The sequence below is a fragment of the Colobus angolensis genome, unplaced genomic scaffold (genome assembly GCF_000951035.1).
Source record: "Colobus angolensis palliatus isolate OR3802 unplaced genomic scaffold, Cang.pa_1.0 Scaffold86, whole genome shotgun sequence".
In the NCBI taxonomy this organism is placed as follows: domain Eukaryota; kingdom Metazoa; phylum Chordata; class Mammalia; order Primates; family Cercopithecidae; genus Colobus; species Colobus angolensis.
The window spans coordinates 5469868-5483264 of NW_012122487.1; the positions used below are offsets into that span (position 1 = coordinate 5469868).

General features: G+C 35.2%; 1 protein-coding gene and 1 pseudogene across 3 annotated transcripts in view; one reads left to right on the plus strand and one right to left on the minus strand.

The window, feature by feature from the left end:
* Window positions 1–13397, minus strand: part of CNTLN (centlein, centrosomal protein) — a 389383-nt gene that overhangs the window by 65293 nt on the left and 310693 nt on the right. The gene's annotated exons all lie outside the window — the stretch shown is intronic.
* On the plus strand, window positions 560–4891 carry LOC105503498 (annotated as a pseudogene).

The window sequence follows — 13397 nt, forward strand, 5'->3', positions numbered from 1 at the left end:
TTCTCCATCAGGGAGACCTGGTAAACATTTTAATGTGCAGGAATGAACTATCAGAAAAAATAAAACAAGGCCCTTGGAAAATATTCTTCTGGCCCCATAATGAGAAATAAAGGGTTTAGAAAAAAAGCTGACAAAATCATTTCCCTAATTACTCCCAAAACAATATATTTTTAGATACTCTCTGATCTTGATGTCTCGGAAGAATAAAATACTCAATATCTGCCTATTCAACGAACACGCTGCTAGTTGTAGCACATGTAAAGAAAATGCTATTGGGTATCCAACCAGTTCAGAAGCAGTGCTCCAAGGGAAACGAATGGGATCGGCTATAGCTCTTCACTTCTGAAATGAAAATGATTCTGACCTACGGTTTTTTTTCTGGACAATATCCATCCTACAGCATTCAAAGACATAGTTCAGTCTTTCCCATTTGTTTTTTACCACTGGATTAAAAATTTAAAGTAATGAACCATTTAAAAAATTTGGAAATAGTTGGGATAGTGGAGTCTGAAACATAAAGACACAAAATTCTAGAAAATATAGCCAAACATGAGGTGGAATGCCGGAGACACTGGATCAGAGTTTCTGGGAGGCCCATGCAGGAAATAGCTGGTGGCCAAAGAACACTTTGCAGTACATGCTGGAGCAATGGTGAGACGCTCAATATTGAAAAAGGTCAATCAGTGACCAGAGTAAAAAGTGAGGCTTAGTTGCCATCTATAACAATAATGTACTCTCCATGTTTTCTTTCTCCTTTTGAAAGCCAAAAGGCTTGACAATCCAAGTAGAGAAAAGCAATCATTAAACGAGAATGATCTGTTTCCAGTAACTTCTCCAAAATATCTCATCTTAAATTATACTTAGGACTGACTTAAGACTATTTAATGTTGAATACAGAAATAAGTTCATTTACATTCTCACAATCTGATTATTCCGATTCATAATTAAGTAGAGGCAGCAATTTTAAAATCTTATTATTGTGTTTTTAAAAAATTACAACATAAATTATGTTACCAGAATGTAAATAAATGAGACTGGAGAGAAAATTCTAATTGAACGGGATATATGTAAATTCCATAGGCAAGAACTCCCTAAAAGTCACCATAATTTTAATGATATTCTCCCTCCTGTGAATAGAATCAATGTTCTTTTATTGAGAATATTATACTTTTAAAGGGGATAAAATGGAAAGAAATAAAATTCTGTATGTTGTCCAGGTATAGGACTAAATTCACAGTCAATTACAATGTATGAGTTATCAAGACAATGCCATCATTTTCTACTTCACTAACAAATATTTTCCATAGAAGACTTATTTAAAAAGGTAAATAGTTCAGATTAATAACTTCCAAGTTTAGTAACAAGACTTTTAAATTTAAAACATTAATTTTCTTTTGTTACGATACTTGAGATCACCAAGAGAAAGAATTAAAAATCAAAAATCAATAACCAAAAAAAGATCTTAGGCAGAGACGTAATTATTTATGTAACAAAATTTCTTATGAAAAATCCACTAAGTTACTGCATCACTCACTTATAAACTATTTTCTGACAACTGCAGTTATGAAAGGGCTACACTGTGTTTCACAAAATGTCAAGCAAATGAAGGTAATATAGAGGACTTTTCACCAATGCTTTTGCTAGTAGTTAGACTTCAGTAGCCTTTAGAGACCATTAAGTACCTTTTGGCTAATTGGCCAATGGTAGATTAATCCTCTTTTTATTCTAGCAACACTATTTTAACACCCTTACACTCTGTCAATGCAGAGTCTGAATGACAAAATAATATTGTGCATGAATAATAAGCAGAAAAGTTAAATTAACATTTCATGTTTCACATGCCATACACAGGTGTCAGAAGAACTTCCTTTTTTAAGTCACTGACATTCAACTTATTTTTTTTTTTTTTAAGGATTATTATTCAAACAATCTCATGTTGACATCTTATTGAGGTGAATCTTCCTAATTACTGCTAATTGCCTATCAAGCAAAAAAACTCTTTTCATGAAGGATAGTTGTCTGGTACAGATGAACCCAGCTCCAGTGTGCACATTAAAGACAAAGCATGACACTTAAGGTACTACTTTGTTATAAGGTCATACTAAATATGGTTTGCAATTAACAAAGCAGTTTTTTAATGGGTCTGAAAATGCCAATCTGTCTTGATGTGTTCAAATTAGGTTATATCAGAGAAATATGGATATCTGCATATGGATAAGAGATACGCTACTCTCAATAACATTTACAAGGAGTTAAATTAATTCAATGCCCTTATACTTTGTAACATAAGTTCTAGCTAATGTCCAATTAAATAATTATTTTGTAACTATGTTTAAATATTATTTCTCAAAATGAAAATCAACACTATTATTTCAAGTGTCAAATTATTCAAAAGTTTACTAATACTTTTAATTCTGAAAGACCAAAAATACTCAAAACATTTAACAAGTACTTTTAATTTATATGAATACTTTTAACATTATATGCCTTTATAGCAAATTTTAACCTATGTGATATTAGCAAAGTAGTTTCTTTCAAAATAATCTGAATAACTAAATGAATGCATTTTAATTGAATTTGTTGAACCACATCACTTAAACTTCTGTTCCCACAAGTATGGGGAAAATAATGGATAGTAAAAACATGTTATATGTGAAATTCAGAAAGTTAACTAATATAATTGACTTTCAAGTATTCATGGGAAAAATAAATATTTGTCTATTCACAGAAAAAAAGAGTTTGTTGGTTTGTTATTTCAAATCTTCTGTTTAAGTTACGAGAAGAAAAGCTCTCTTGAAAACTAAATACCAGGTACTAAATAGTAGAACAGATAATGGGAACCAAAAGTATATCCAGAATAATTCATCATCATCACTACCAATATAATTTCTCAATGTTTATATGGTAATATTATGGGTTCAATCGTAGCCCTCCTAAACACTAGACTTACATACGACATCCTTACTAATGACTATGAGGTTGCAATGCATACTCATTCTGACTCCTTTCCTCAATAGGAAAGAAAGACGATGGTAGTGCTATTTGATATCCTAAAGGAGAAACTGTGTAATGTCTTTCTGAACTCCTCTTTTTTACTCTCCTTTTCCTGCTTAAACTCAGTTAATTCAACATAGAAATAGCTATTCCTCACATGTACTATATACTATTTACCACTTTAATTATATTCTTCCTCCACCCTCTTTGTCAATATTTTTTGGTACTGGAGTTGAGCGGCGGCAAGAAAAAAAGAATCCACCCCAATTTAAGAGATGATTTAAGTGAATGTCTCCTCAGAGAACCAATTAAAAAAAAAAAAGCCAGATCAACAAAAATAATACTTGATGCTTCAGGGTGATGTTAACAACATTATCTGTATCTAAGTCAATAACGGCAGCCTCTGCCCTCATAACTGAGGATTGGTCAGGCCTGGGGAGATCTCTCAGGTGGCAGCAGAAGGGAGCATGAGGACACTGTACACAAGAGTTTGGAGCCTCTTCCATCAAGAGGATCTGGCTTTGGAGCATCAGAAAATGAAACTGAATTTGCTGAAGGTGAAAGTGAAGCCAAACAGGAAATTCTTAAAAACAAAGATTTGGCTGTTCAACATCCCCATTTCGATGGGCTTGGATGGACTACATAGAGATACTATCACCATTTGTAAAACTGGAGATGTTTTTAAGCCTAAAAACCTCATTGAGGTAATGTGGAACTCTCATGAAGCCCGTGAAAAATTTCTTCATCCAGGAATTTTTTAGACAAGTGGATTTTTTGAGTGATACATGTCAAGGTGACAGTGCATTTCCAAATGGGTTGGATGTTACCTTTGAAGTAAATGAATTAAGATTAATGGGCAGTTAAAACACTATGGTTGGAAACAATGAAGGGAGTATCGTACTTGGCCTCAAACTCCCTAATCTTCTAAGTTATGCAGAAAAGGTAACTTTTCATTTTTCCCATGGAACAAAAGAAACTTCCCATGGCCTTTCTTCAAACCATGGCCCAGACACTTCAAAAGAAATTTATCTGTAAACTTATATAAAGTTACTGAACAGTTCCCTTGGCGCTCACTTTGGGAGATGAACAGAAGATGATTAGCCAAGTAGTCTTCCCATATGAAAGACCAGCCACACCATCAATTGAAAAAGCATGTGGTGAGACCTGGACTGCCACTTAAGGACAGCATCATTTGCTGTTTGAAAGTAAGGCAGACATTCACTTAAATCATCTCTTTCACATGCCATGGTCATCGATTTTCAGAATTCTTTCATCTTACCAAGAAAATGTGTTTTGCTGAAAGTTAACCAGGAACTGACAGGCTACACTGCAAGGGATGTAAGCTTCATCAAAGAAGATTTTGAACTTCAGTTGAATAAACCACTCATATTTGATTCAGTTTTTTCAGTATTTCTCTGAGGTGGGATGTTGGCAACCATGGTGATAAACTGTGAGTCCTGCTGCTAGTTTTACCTTGGGGAACCAAAAAGTGTCCAAGGATTCAGCATGCATAGCACCGGAACAGAGTGCAGGCGACCACCTAGGTGAAGAAGCACGCTGGGCCAGCGGCCTGCATCTGTATACCCCAACGCGTTTAAAGCCAAGCCAATGCAGTTTGGGAGAACTTTTCCAAACACTTTTTTTCTCAACACAGGAAACCTCTTCAACCTCAACTATGGGGAGGGCCCCAAAGTGTATTCGTGAGCTGGCTGAATGCATCTGCCGGTTTTATGGCACCAGGATTGTCTTCAGGCTTGGCAAGATGGCTCTGTTGGAACTTAATTACTAAATTCCTATGGGAGTGCAGACAGGCAACAGGATATGTGATAGCATCTAGTTTTGAGCTGGTAAGGTTCCTGCAGCTGACACCCCAGCGGGAGAAGCTCTGGGACCCTGACGGCAGTGAGTCACCCACCTTGCAGTTTCTCTCAGAGTAAATGCAGATGAGAGATTCTTTGACTGCAGTCTATGTTAAATACCCCATTCATAAATTTTAAAGACATACACATGAAAAAAGGCCATAACTTTTCAAGTACAGTTATAATGATTGAGTTATCAGAAACAGAGACTATCAAATATCTGCGGAAGTCTCATGAAGATTGCTCATTCATCTCTGATTAAACTTGGTTTTCCTAAAAATCAGATTTCAATACTTTGTTTTCCTGTCCTCGTGGTGTGCTATTACAATAGTATTACTTCTTATTTTATGGGTATTTTATTGCTCAAAAAGGCCTTTGTGGACTAGCCAGAGGAAATGAATATCCATGTATAGTATTAAATTGCTCATAATACTTAATTCCTACATAGGCTTCAAAAAGAGAGGCATCAATATTCCTTAGAATAATTTTTGACTTCTAAAAATTTATAATAGATCATGATATATTTCTGAAATTTATATTTTATAAGATAAAGAATTTCTCAGTAAGCCTCTGAAAAGCATGAATATACACATTATTTAAATTACATTTGAATCAGTTCTTAGGAAGACTACATTATCACGTTAATCTAAATTAAATATTACCAGCTTTGGGGGTTATAGAGTCAAAGGCTAAAGATCATCATTTGCAGCTCCAAATTCATATATTCAAGCTAGTGAAAGATATATGTTTCTTAAATATATCCTAAATATGAATAACATCTTAATACTTAAAAACTGAAATATTTTCATGATAGGGTCAATAGTTAACTGTATGTCTCTCATTGGTTGTACTGTATCTAAGCCTTGAAAATAAAGTACTTGGATGAAAGCCAGTCAAGGAATTTCGAAACCCTGCAACTCATTACAAATTTAACAGCAGCAGTACTAAGTATTCATATGATGTTGATCATTTATAAATATACCCTGCAAAAATTCTCAAGAGAAGCAATAATGTTTTTTTCTATTCCCTGTATAAATTTCATAAGATTCAAGAGAGTGAAAAATGGACATTTTCAGAAAGGACTTTTAAAAATCTTTGGATTTGACGAAACAAAAAGTTACTGATACCATTTAAAATGGGATTTTAAAAACTAAGGACTAACATATGTAAAAATTACCAAAAAAAGTCTTTCATAGCATACAGTAGAAATTTCTTTTATATAGAAAAAAGACATTTGCAAAGCTTTGACCTATACTATATTATTTAAGGTATTTCTCACAGATTTCACTGAAAAGCTATTTTTTCCAACACACAAATTCCACATAGGAACTTCTACCATCATCCTTCCCTTCACTTTCTATTCAGAATTGTTTTCCGTTTATCATATTCTTTCAAGTAAAAAGGCTTGACCTAACAAAGTAGGTCACTCAATAAATAAAGTCAAATAAATACCTGACTCTCAGGCAGTTATGCTACATCAAGGACAATGATTCATGTAGATCTTTAGTAAGAGGTTAAGTCTGGGTGTTCTTTCATTTTTACTAATCAACCCAGTTGATCTGCTTTTCTTCTAAATCAGTAGTTCTCAAATAGTAGATACTATCCAGATGTGTATTTTGGAAATTTGTTGGGGCACTTTTGAGTGCCACAATGATTGGCAACTGAAGTGGGTGACAGCAAAGAATACGTAAGTACTGCAATGTATAAATCAGTCCTGCCCAATAGAAACTACTCTGTATCCTGCATGACTCTGAAATTCCTGTCAATTATTTATGTAGGTGAAAATTAACATATAATGAAATAAACCTAAATCCTAACTCAAAATGACATACAGACAAAGTATTTGTATTCCTGTGGCTCTGCAAATTTAACTATCTTGTAAATTAGAAGAAGAGTAGAAGATGAGAATGAGTAGTTCTTTTCTTCTCTGAGGCAGAGCTATAAGAATGTAGGCTTACCACATGGCCAATACACACAGCCAAAGCTGCATGGAGAAAGCTGGTCTGGTCTGGAATGAAGAGATGTGAGATAGAAGCATTAAAAACATTAGGGTGTCTGTTTCCAATTTTCTGTACCTTTACCAAGTCTATAATCTACAGTTCATCCTTTGATTTTGTGTTTTTTTCTTATGTTAGTTTGAAATCTGTTTCTATCACTTGCTATCAAGATAGTCTTGTTAATACAGTCTTCTTAGTAAAGTCCGACAGTCTCTTCTCAGTTTTCTATTATCAGTTCCTCTATGGGATCTGACACTGTTGACCAAAGCTTCTCTTTTTCTTGTTAAAAACTTTCTCTCCCTTGTTTCTTTATTGAAGTACTCAATTTTTCCTCCACGTTCTCTGTACAGTTATTTTGGTTCTCCTTCTCTGACTCCTCTTTGCCCATATAGCAGTTAACTCCCCCGAACTTAAGATCTTGCTGCAAAGATGTGTTCCACCTCCAGCATTCTTTCTCTGACTAATGACATCAGTAGATTTCCTTCTTCATTTTTAATGAAATATTTCAATGTAAAGAAAAATACAATGAATGCCTATGTATTCACCAGTCAACAAAGAATATATTACCAATACAGTTGAAGCTATGAACATCTCTCCTGATCCACCAGAAATAATCACCATCCTGCATAACTTTGGGGTTTATTTTTCCCTTACCTTTCTTTGTACTTTTAGAATATAGACACATATAGACTCCCCAAATATATAGCAATTTAAAAACACTATTTCACATTTTAACAATCCCTGAAATTGTAATATGACTTCCCTTCCTAGACACCTGCTATTATTTAAACAAATTTTTCTGTTAAATTGCATATTCTGTTGATTGCTGGTGAATATGAGTACTAATATCTCAGTATATTATTGATCCAGCAATCTTGCTGAAATCTCTTATAATCATAGTAATTTGTCTTGAGATTCTGTGGAGACAAGCATAACATATGGGAACTAATGATGGTTTTGTTTCTTCATTTCTAATAGATTTAACTTTCACTGCTGTCACTTATATTAATGTGCTAGTTAGGTACTCAAGTACAACATCAAAGACAAACAATGATAGCAGGCATAGAAGTATTCTTCCTGATTTCAAAAAGAATGCATCTAACTTCTATCATTAAGTATGATGGCTAGTTCAAGTTTTTGGTACACACCTTTTAACAACTGTTTCAGGTTTCTGGTAGACATCTTTTAACACAATAAGAAAGTTCCCTGCTAGTCCTAGTTTGCTAAGATAATTTTTATCATGAACAGATATTTAATTTTATCAAAAAATTTTTTTACCATTTTTATTGTGGTATAAAACACATGAGATCTACTTTCTTAACAAATTTTCAAGTGTACAGTACATAAACTTCCCTCTTACAGCTGCTTATGCTTGCAGCCCATAAATTCAGGTATGTTATGTTTTCATTTTCATTTGTCTCAAGGTATTTTCTAATTTTCTTTGTGATATCTTTAACCCATTGGTTGTTTAAGACTGTTTGGTTTAGCTGGGCGTGGTGGCTTATGCCTGTAATCCCAGCACTTTAAAAGGCCAAGACGAGTGAATCACTTGAGGTCAAGAGTTTGAGACCCCCCTGGCCAACACAGCAAAACCTTGTCTCTACAAAAATACAAAAAATTAGCCAGGCTTTGTGGCTCGTGCCTGTAATCCCAGCTACTCAGGAGGCTCAGGCAGGAAAATCACTTGAACCCAGGAGGTGCAGGTTGCAGTGAGCTGAGATCATGCCACTGCACTCCAGCCTGGGTGACAGAGCGAGACTCAGTCTCAAAAAAAAAGAGTATTTTGGTTAATTTCTACACATTTGTGGATTGTACAGTTGTCCTTCTGCTACTGATCTTTAGTTTTATACCATTATGATCAGAAAAGGTACTTTGTATTATTTCAACCTTCTTAAATTTAAGGTATGTTTTTGGCCTAACATGTAGTCTATCCTGGAAAATGTTTCATGTACACTTGTGAATAATATATATTCTGCTGTTGTTGGGTAGAGTATTCTCTACACATCCGTTAGGTTCAATTGGTCCACAGCTTTGTTCAAGTTCTCTGATTACCTATTAATCTTGTTCTATCCATTGTTGAAAGTGGAATGCTTACATCTATTATTGTGTTGCTGCCTATTTCTCCCCTCAGCTCTGTCAAAATTTGCTTATTATACATACAGGAGTTCTGAGGTTTGGTGCATAAATATTTATAACTGTTTTATCTTCTAGGTGAATAGGCCCTTCTTTCAGGTGAATGTCTTTGTCTCTTCTAATAGTTTCTGATTTAATATCTGATATTGGTATAGTCACCCCTTCTCTCCTTTGCTTTCCCTTTGTATGGAATATAGTTTTCTATCCCTCCACTATAAGCCTGTGTCATTAAAACTAAAGTGAGTCTCATGGAGACAGGATATAGTTGGATTCTGTTTTTTTAATCCATTTGGCAACTCTCCATCTCTTGACTGGGGAATGTAATCCATTTATATTTAAATATGGATGGTGAAAAAATTTCCTATTGCCACTTTGCTGTTTTCTGTCTTATAGCTCTTTTGTCTCTCTTTTCCTCTGTTGCTATCTTCCATTGTATTTCATTGCTGTTTTTTTTTTTTTTCAGTGACATGCTTTGACTCCTTACTCACTTTCTTTGTGTATCTTCTATAGGTATTTTCTTTATGATCACCATGGAGCTTACATAACATATATCGTCTATAACAATCTTTTTTTTTTTTTTTTGAGGCGGAGTCTCGCTCTGTCGCCCGGGCTGGAGTGCAGTGGCCGGATCTCAGCTCACTGCAAGCTCCGCCTCCCGGGTTTACGCCATTCTCCTGCCTCAGCCTCCCGAGTAGCTGGGACTACAGGCGCCCGCCACCTCGCCCGGCTAGTTTTTGTATTTTTAGTAGAGACGGGGTTTCACCGTGTTAGCCAGGATGGTCTCGATCTCCTGACCTCGTGATCCGCCCATCTCGGCCTCCCAAAGTGCTGGGATTACAGGCTTGAGCCACCGCGGCCGGCCTATAACAATCTTTTAAGCTGATAACAATGTAACTTCAATCACATACAAAATATTCATACTTTTACTTCTCCCCTCACATGTAATTTGGTGAAACAAATTACATCTTTTTATATTATGTACTCATTATCATATTTTTAGTTATGTTTTTAATACCTTTTATTGTAATTTCTATGCCAGAATAAAAAGTGATTACACACCACTATTGACCCTTACCAGTGACCTTTATACTTTCACATGCTTTTAAGTATTGCTATTTAGCATCTTTTTGTTTGAACTTGAATAACTCGTTTAGTATTTCTTCTAGGAAAGGTCTAGCGGTGATGAAGTCCCTCTGCTTTGTTTGTCTGGGAAAGTCTCTTTCACTTTCATTTTTGAAGACAGTTTTGCCAGACATAATATTCTTGGTTGGCATGTTTTATCTTTTTAAGGTGTACACCTCTTTAAGTTTATTTCTTAACCACGTTTAGTATATTTACAGAGTTGTGCAATTATCACAACAGACTAACTGTAGAGTACTTCTAAAGAACCTCATGCCCATTTACAGAAACTCCTTTCCCATCCCTGGCTCTAGTCAACCACTGAATCCACTTTCTGTCTATGGATCTTGCCTTTTCTGGACATTTTACATAAATAGAATCATACTGTATATGGTCTTTTATTATTAGCTTCTCCCACTTGGCAATATGCTTTCAAGGTTCATCCATACTGTAACATATGTTAGCATTTTATTCCCTTTTATTAATGAATGATAATCCACTGTATGGATACACCCCAGTTTTTTCTCCATTTATAAGTTGATGGACCCACAGGCTGTTTCCCCTTTTGGGCTACTATGAATAGTGCTTCTATAAATGAATGTACAAGGTTATTTGGTAACTCTATGTTTCACTTTGCAAGGATCTGTCAAACCATTTCCCAAAATGCCTGTGCCATTTTACATTCCCATAGCATTGTATGAAGGTTACAATTTCTCTATATCCTTATCAACACTTGTTAATGTTTGTCAACTTACTAGTCTCAGTGATCCAGCTTTTGGATTTGTTGATCATGTCCACTGCATTTTTACTTTCTACAGTATCAACTCTGCCCTTATTTTAATATTTCTTTCTATTTTCTTTGGGTGTCATAGTTTGGGCTGCTATAATAAATTATCATAGACTGGGTGGCTTAAATAACAAACATTTATTTGTCATGATCTGGATGCTGGGAAGTTCAAGATCAAGTTGTGGGTAGATCTGGTGTCTGGTGAGGCCATTTTCTTCCAAGTTGGCAGATGGCCATGTCCTCATCTATCTGCACATGGCAGAGAGCAGAGAGATCTACTGCTTCTTCCTCTTTTTTTTTTTTTTTTTTTGAGACGGAGTCTTGCTCTGTCGCCCAGGCTGGAGTGCAGTGGCACGATCTCGGCTCACTGCAAGCTCCGCCTTCCAGGTTCACGCCATTCTCTTGCCTCAGCCTCCCGAGTAGCTGGGACTACAGGCGCCCGCCACCTCGCCCGGCTAATTTTTTGTATTTTTTAGTAGAGTCGGGGTTTCACAGTGTTAGCCAGGATGGTCTCAATCTCCTGACCTCATGGTCCGCCCGTCTCAGCCTCGCAAAGTGCTGGGATTACAGGCGTGAGCCACCGTGACCGGCCTCTTCTTCTTTTTATAAAGGCATTAATCCCATCATGGGGGCCCCACCCTCATGAACCAATGTAACCCTAATTAATTCTCAAAGGCTCCACTTTTGAAATGATCACATTGGGGGTTATAAATTATGGGGGAACGCATATATTTAGTCTACAACACTGGGTTTATTCAATTTCTCATTCTTAAATAAAATGTTTAGCTCTGTGATTTTTAGACTTCTAGTCTTACTACCAGTATTTAAGGACATAAATTTCCATCTGAGTACCACCTTAGCCACATTCTAAATGTTTCAATATGTATTATTTTATTGTCATTCAATCTGAAGTATTTTTCATTTCCATTTTGTTTTCTTCTTTGACCCATTAGTTTTTAGAAATGCCTCTATAAATTCACATCAGATATTTTATGTTAACTTTTTAAAGTATGTTCTACTTCACTTGTGTTAGACAATATTATTCATATGATACAAATCCTTTGGAATTTGTGGAATGTTGTTTTGTGGCCTAATTATGTGAACATTTTAAATAAATACTTAGAGAAAGACTTTTTATTGCCCTGTTAATGTATATCTTTAATGACTTTTTATCAGCATTACTTAACAGTACTGATATTATGAATAAATGAATTATTTATTTTGAGCCTAAGTTATTATGTGTTTATATTTTAGAGGCTCTCTGCTCACTTTTCCAGCAAAGCTCCTCAAAATAACTCTAAAATGTATGCATATTTAATTATATCCTCCAATTCCTCTCTTTCTGTTCCCATTCCTCAATTCCTCCCATGAAGTCATTCTAATAAGCAGCAGTTGGCATAGAGAATGATAAAGTATATCATTCCCTTCTTGATATACTTTAATCATTTGACTTCTAGGCTTCTAAGATCCTCCTTTCTCTTGCTTTTCCCTTTCACCGTCTCCTTTCTGGTTCTTTCTCATCTGTCCAACTTCTAAATACTGGAGGGCCTAGAGCTCAGATCTTGGACCTTATCTCTTTTCTACCTATCTCCACTACCTTGGTGATTTCATTCACCTTCATTTTTAAATGCCATCTACATACTCATGGCTGCAAAATTTATATGTCTAGGCCAGGCCTATCCCATAAATTTTAAACTCATATCCTGCTACATACTTGATATTTCCAGTTCACTAACAAATTACCACTTGGCTACAAACAATAAGCTGTTGTTGATTTTAGATCCTAAGGATTTAGTTTCTTTCTTTTTTTTTTTTTTTTGCAAGTTCTAGTATGCATTTGTGAGGCTCTTTTTAATATTTTATTCAACTTTCTTGGTATTTTCTCGCCACAATATTTAGTATATTACATTGTCACAAATATAATTCTTCTATCATCAACTTTCTACTCACTTTGTTAAAAACCTGAAAAATATCTTAAATACCTCTTTTTTCTTTACCTTCCCATATGCAGTTAGTCATCAAACTTTTTGTGTTATAACACTGCAAAATCTCTTGTTTTTTAAAAAACTTCCTATTTCTATTAATATTGTCTAGATCTCTTCCTAATCATTCCTTGATATTTAAACAATAATTTATCTAGCTGCTTGCATTCAATCTCTAGTCTCTCCAGCCTTAGTCTCAGTCCTTATTCTACATTAGAATCACCTGAGAGCTTTAAAAAACTACCAAGGTACAGGGCCTAACTCTTAGATATTCAAATTTAACTGGTGTAGGTTGAGGTCTTGGTACAACAAGTTTTCAAAGTTCCCCAGGTGAGGATAATAAGTGGTCAGGGCTGAGAACCACAGGCAAACCAGATGATTCACTATTCTCAACAAACTGCTATGTCAGTTCGATGTCTTTTCAAGCTTTCTTTTCTTCTAATGACTTTGCTCAATGCACACAACTTCCAAAATTATACCAAACCTTAAGGTTAAGTCCAAATACCACTCCTTCAAAAGCCTTAAT